General features: G+C 43.6%; 1 long non-coding RNA gene across 1 annotated transcript; it reads right to left on the bottom strand.

Annotated features, from left to right (window-relative positions):
* Positions 1–709: 709 nt before the first annotated feature.
* LOC131812805 (uncharacterized) lies at positions 710–3,662 on the bottom strand. Its single transcript, XR_009346493.1, has 2 exons — positions 3,463–3,662; positions 710–1,440 (listed from the first exon to the last, which is right to left on the bottom strand). It is a non-coding gene; the product is annotated as an uncharacterized LOC131812805 (long non-coding RNA).
* Between the last annotated feature and the right edge of the window lie 2,087 nt (positions 3,663–5,749).

The following is a 5,749-nucleotide window of genomic DNA, read 5'->3' as shown; positions in this document are numbered from 1 at the left end:
TTTAGATGAGATGAATCTCAAAAGTGAGGGTCCTATGATGACATAGAATTGTTCTTTCTCATTTCATGTTTCTAAGTGCCTAACAGTTTTTTTTTAGACATTTAAATTTGGGGGCGCCTGGGTGGCTCAGTCATTAAGCATCTGCCTTCAGCTCATGTCATGATCCCAGGTCCTGGGATCGAACCCCACATTGGGCTCCCTGCTCAGTGGGAAGCCTGCTTCTCCCTCTCCCACTTCTCCCTCTCATGCTTTCTCTCTCTCTCTCAAATAAACAAATAAAATCTTTTTAAAAAATTTAAATTTTGAATCCAAAACATCCTGAATGATTTCTCTGATATTATAACTATTGTTATTAACTACAATGTCATACTAGTAATATTGTTTAAGATTTATGAGGGCATATATGTGCTAATAACTACATTAAACATTTACATTGTCATAGAATTTCAGCGAATTGGGTGCTATTATCTTCATTTTACCAATGAGGTATCACCTTTAGAGGTAATATGGCAGCCCAAGGTCAACATTGGTGAGCAGCGGAATGGTGGCTCAACCTTAGCTTGTCCCATCTCAGACCCTAGGTCTAAGTCCTCCAACATATACATCTGCTCTGACTCTTGAGACTTTGCATGCCTCTTGGAAGAGCTTAATATACTTGATTTGGATCATCTTGAACTTTTCTCTCAGCACCAAAACACAACAACAGAGCTCAGAACCCCTGGTCTTTATTCATGTACTTTCTGTCCAGCCCTGTAATGACAAAATGGTGGGCATGATCCCCAGATGGACAAGGGGATAGAAGGCTCAGGCTGGGAGGTGTGTGGACTTGTGCCACTATAAACTCGGTTTCCTCACCCATGATTTGAAGAGTTTGTGGTCCTCACAGGTTCCCTCCGGAGTCTCTTCCAGATGTGGAATTTGGAGGCTCTATGTGCTCAATGCGTGGCTTTTATGTGGTTTCACATCTGAATTCAGAGTGATTCTGCTTCCCCGTGGGCATTTTTCCGTGGTTCAGGGAACATCAACAACATTCACAGCATTTGCAGACAGTTCCGGCGACAAGGCTGGAATTCATTACTTTCAGTAGCCAAAAAGCCTTTATACTTCTATAGGTTTGGTGCCAGTTGAAGTCGGTTCATCCCTGGATCTTCTGGTCCACCTTTTTGCCCTAGCTAAAGGCCTTCTGGAACTAGGAAATGAAGATCTTTGCCTTTGACGTTTGGGCTGGGAAGAAGTGAAAACTGATCTAATAATAATTAGTTATGGTTTAATATGCGAGGTCGGAACGTCCTCGTTTTTCATCCTGGAGCCTGGTAAGAAAGAGCCAAGGGGAAAGAGAGATTGATGGGAAGAGCACAAACCCCTGAAATGTTCTCACGCCATGTAGAATAGGTGATCCTTGGGCACCTTCTCGTATCATGTTAAGAGCCCGTGGCAGCCCTGAAAGAAATGGAGAAACCCAGTGAAGGTAGTGGATTAAAGGGTTTTCTTGGATTGTTCTCCGAGGCCAAACACCTTGGTACATGAGCTGCCTGCCTATTTACTGCATAAAGACTGTGGTCTTGGGCTGGATCAAGACTCTAGGCTCCAAGAAAGAGGGTTTGGGTTCAGATAACTGGCTCTGAGTAAACAGCAGCTTGTTTTTCTAACACTAGAGACGTATTCACTTCTCACTTCATGAACGGGAGTGATGTTTGGGATAACATATGACCCGACACAAACATATGCCCCAAACATTGTGGGGCAAACTCTTTCCAGAACTTTCCAATGGGTTGCCATGTGAAATTGGTGTTGGTGGGTTAGTTGCCATGGGGCTATTTCACTCACTTTCTGAAGAGAAAACACTGGAACGGAGAAGCCAATGTAAAGACATTCTGTGTGTGTGTGTGTGTGTGTGTGTGTGTAGCACAGCTGTGACTTGACATATCTAGTAAGATCAGCCTGTTTCTCACTGCTGGGAAATTCAGTATGGTCCAGAAAGTTGCAAAGGGTGAGGAGGGTATCTATGAATAGTTTAAAAAAGGAAAGTGTTAAAGAATCCTTCAAGTATCACTCTGCCCCAGAAAGGAACGTAGATGAGGAGAGAAAAAGAGCTGGTTCCAGGAGAGGAAAAACAGATGGTGCTTCACAAGGAATGGCCCTGCCGTTCATCTTTGTCTTCTGACAGGGCTTCAAACGTGAATGCTCCGGCTGTAGGGGGAAGGCACAACACTGGGGACCCACCAGTGATGTCCGATGACTGAGACAGGTCAGACCCCCGGAGGCCGGGGATCCGGTGCTGCCCCACCGGGACCGTGCATCAGAGGTCAGTGGGGACAGTGAGCCAACTGTCTGCTCTCATCCATCTTGAGTGAGATGGCAAGACTCTAGGGAGGGGAATTTCAGCTGACTGGTTAAGTGGCCAGGGCAAGTGGGGCTTATCACAGCCACCAAAAACAGAACAAGGAAATTTTCACGAATGGTTTTTAGAGACTTGACTGAATTTTGAATCTTCTCCCTATGACCCTTATGGCCTCACAAAGTTTTGTGAGTCTTATCCTTATCCCTTCCCTCATCAGCTCCAAGGATGGAGGGAGCCAGAGACTCTGCTCAGGGCAGGCAGCCTGCGGCCAGCCAGCGTCTTCAGACACCCCTCATGTTTGGGAGTTTCTGCAGATTTGAACGTAGTCTTGAGTCATTTGCCTGGAAGCATCATGTCCAGTGATAGCTCTAACACACTGCTGTCCCATGGGAAAAACAAGGCTTTAGTGTGGAAAGTGTAGGCTTTCATTTACTACTATGATTTTAACATAAGGAATAGGAGGTTCCATGATGACACTTAAAAAAAAAAAAAAGAATATTTCCTTAAATACCAAAAAGTCCAATGTTGAACTCAACAGTAGAAAAAGAATATCCAGTCCCTGAAGAAAGGACATTCTATACTCAGGATTATAGGTGCCGCACGAGCCGGACAACAGCAGCAATTTTGGACTTTTCATTGTTAGCATGGTGTTATGGGGATACACAGGTGGTAAGGGTCAGTGCATTGGTTCTCATATTTGAACAGGTGCCAGAATCACCTAGAAGGCTTCTTAAAACACAGATGGCCAGGCGCCACCAATGCCAGAGTTTCTGTTTCAGTAGGTCTAGGATGGGGCTTCTAGTAAATTCCCAGGTGCTGCTGCTGCTGCTACAGCTGCTGACCCAGGGTGCAGTCCCCTTTGAGAACCACCGTCCTAGTGCATTTAGGATCAAGAGACATATGTAAAAGACATTCAGGTTTACCCCCATTCACACCTGTTTTCTGGAAGGAAGTGTAATGGGCTGTAATAAAGCCAACACTTGTTGAGCTGAGCAGGGATGGTTGCTGGCAGTGAGAACCCAGGTGTTCTGGATTCCTAGACCGTGCTGGAGGCTGGAATGAGCTTGGGACAGAGGAAAGGGGCATAAAATATTCAACAAAATGCTAGCGTGCGGACAGACCTGGGAATGACAGGCATGGTGATGACATCGAGCATTGAGTCCGAGAGCTTGAATTCCAATTCCAGCTGCAACTGTCGCCAGCTTTGAAAACTTAGCAGGTTACTTAACCCTGGTGAACCTCACTTTCCTCCCCTGTAAAACTGGGACCACTGCGAGGCTTGTGTTTCAGACCTTAGCTGTAGTCAGCTGAAGTCCACTCTGACTGCCTGAAGCAGGAAAGAAATTTATTGTAAGGATATTGGGTTCTACAGGAAAAAGGAAATTTTTTGCCAACAAATCATTGGTACAGGAGAAAAAAATGTTGAATGAAAGACAAATCAGAGACACAATGACAAGACAATTGCTGGGCTTCATTTGGATCCTGATTCAAGGAAATCCACTGTAAAAAGGCAGCTGGAAACTTATAATATGCCTGGGTACCAGACAACATTAAGGAATTACTGTGAATTCTGTTTGGTGTGATAATATAATGAGATTATGATTCTTATAGAGACCTTAACAGAGGCTAATGCACTAAGGTATTTACAGGTGAAATAACACAATGTCTAAGGTTTACATTGAAAAACTTCAGGGAATGATGAGCACTGAGTAATGTATAGAATTGTTGAATCATTATATTATGCACCCAAAATTAATATAACACTGTATGTTGTCTATACTGGAATGGAAATTTAAAATCTTAACAACAACAACAACAAACTTCAGGGAAGCAGAGAATGTAGAAGAAGTAGGATTGACAAAATGTTGATTATCGGTATGAAGACATAAGGGATTTATCTGTTTCTCTATGTGAGTGTGTGCCTGTGGGTGTATGTGTGTGCACTTGAAATTCTTTATGATAAAATGTCCTCAGAGGTTCTGCTGCATCCCAAGGACCCACATAAAACTGAGGCATTTCAGAGGATGGTGGCCTGTGGTCTTCAAAGTCATGTGTTCTGGTGGACACTTTCTGGACATTCATGCCTTCACTAGTCTGTCCATGTGGCCACTTTTTGTTAGCCTACCTGGGACCGAATACTTTAAACCATTCCCGAGCTCCTTTTCTCCATCAAGATTTCCCTATTTTAAAAGACATGCTCCTTCTAGACACTGAGCTCTATCAGGTCACAGAGGGGATCGGTTACTGTTATGGGTGGCAAAATAATGAATATACTAAAACTTGCTGTCGCTTTGGTTCCTAGCAGAGTTTCAAAATAAACATGGAGACTTCAAAAGAAACTCAGGGAGCCGATTAGTTCCCTACTTGTTGTCTTTCCCCTGCTTCTTACCCACAGTCTTCACTGCCTCACATCACAGCTGGTCCCTTCCAAAGGGACAGAAAACCATGTATCCCAACATCCCGAGTGAACTAGGTGATCCAGCCTGGCTTGTAGTCAACTTCCCTCATTGCTGGGTCAGCCAATCAGAGCAGAAGCTGTGGTTGAGCAAGATTGCATCCAAATATGTTATTTTGTATCCCCGCATATTCCCTCTCCCACCGCATATTCCTATTTCTTCTCCCCCCACCCAGCCCACAGGAGCCCCCACCACTAGTATCCTATATATCTATGTTATTATTGTCTACGTGATTTTCTGTGCTGCCCCTCTAGGCTTCTTGATTCTGTTCCAGGTCCCTTACTGCTTTGGCTGGGCAGTGTGAAGCCTTTCTACTTGCATCTAGGAAGGCTCCTCTCACCAGCTCCTTCTCTAGAGTTTCTGTAGCCTTGCGTCCATGTTATATATGTTGTTATTCCACCGTAAGTTGTCTTTTGCATTCCAAATGGCTATGGAAAAGTAAGCAGTGCCTCACCTATTGGGATGAAGGCCCAGCTTCCCTGGAATAGGGGCTGAATATATATCAGACCACTCATTGCACCGCAGGCAGATAGGGGGCATTTTCTTGCTATATTCCACAGCACTTAGCAAAAAGTAGGTGTTTAAAAAATAAGCAGTTGTAAAGATAACGTTCAACCAGAAGAAAGGCTCTAAGGGTGGGAATTTTGGACAAGCTGTAGTTGGGGGAAGACATACTCTTGAGCAAGTGTCCTCCAAATTATTTCATGAAGATTTTTTTTTTTTTATTCTTTGTTAGACTGGTTCTGGAAAAGTATTGGTAGAATGAAAGCTGAAAGTTCCTTTATAGTATTATTTATACTTTAAAAAAAAATTGAATGGGTTTTTAAATGGGACCCTGAGTAATAAGCTTGTAATCGCTTTGAAAATCAGTGATAGGCAAAATAAATCAAGGGAACTGAATGAACATAATAAATTGGATCTAAAAGACATGTGATAGGGTCAGCCTATCTCG

This window comes from Mustela lutreola, chromosome 12 (assembly GCF_030435805.1).
Source record: "Mustela lutreola isolate mMusLut2 chromosome 12, mMusLut2.pri, whole genome shotgun sequence".
Lineage (NCBI taxonomy): Eukaryota > Metazoa > Chordata > Mammalia > Carnivora > Mustelidae > Mustela > Mustela lutreola.
The sequence above is the reverse complement of the archived record's forward strand: the minus strand, read 5'-3'. Positions and strand labels throughout refer to the sequence as shown.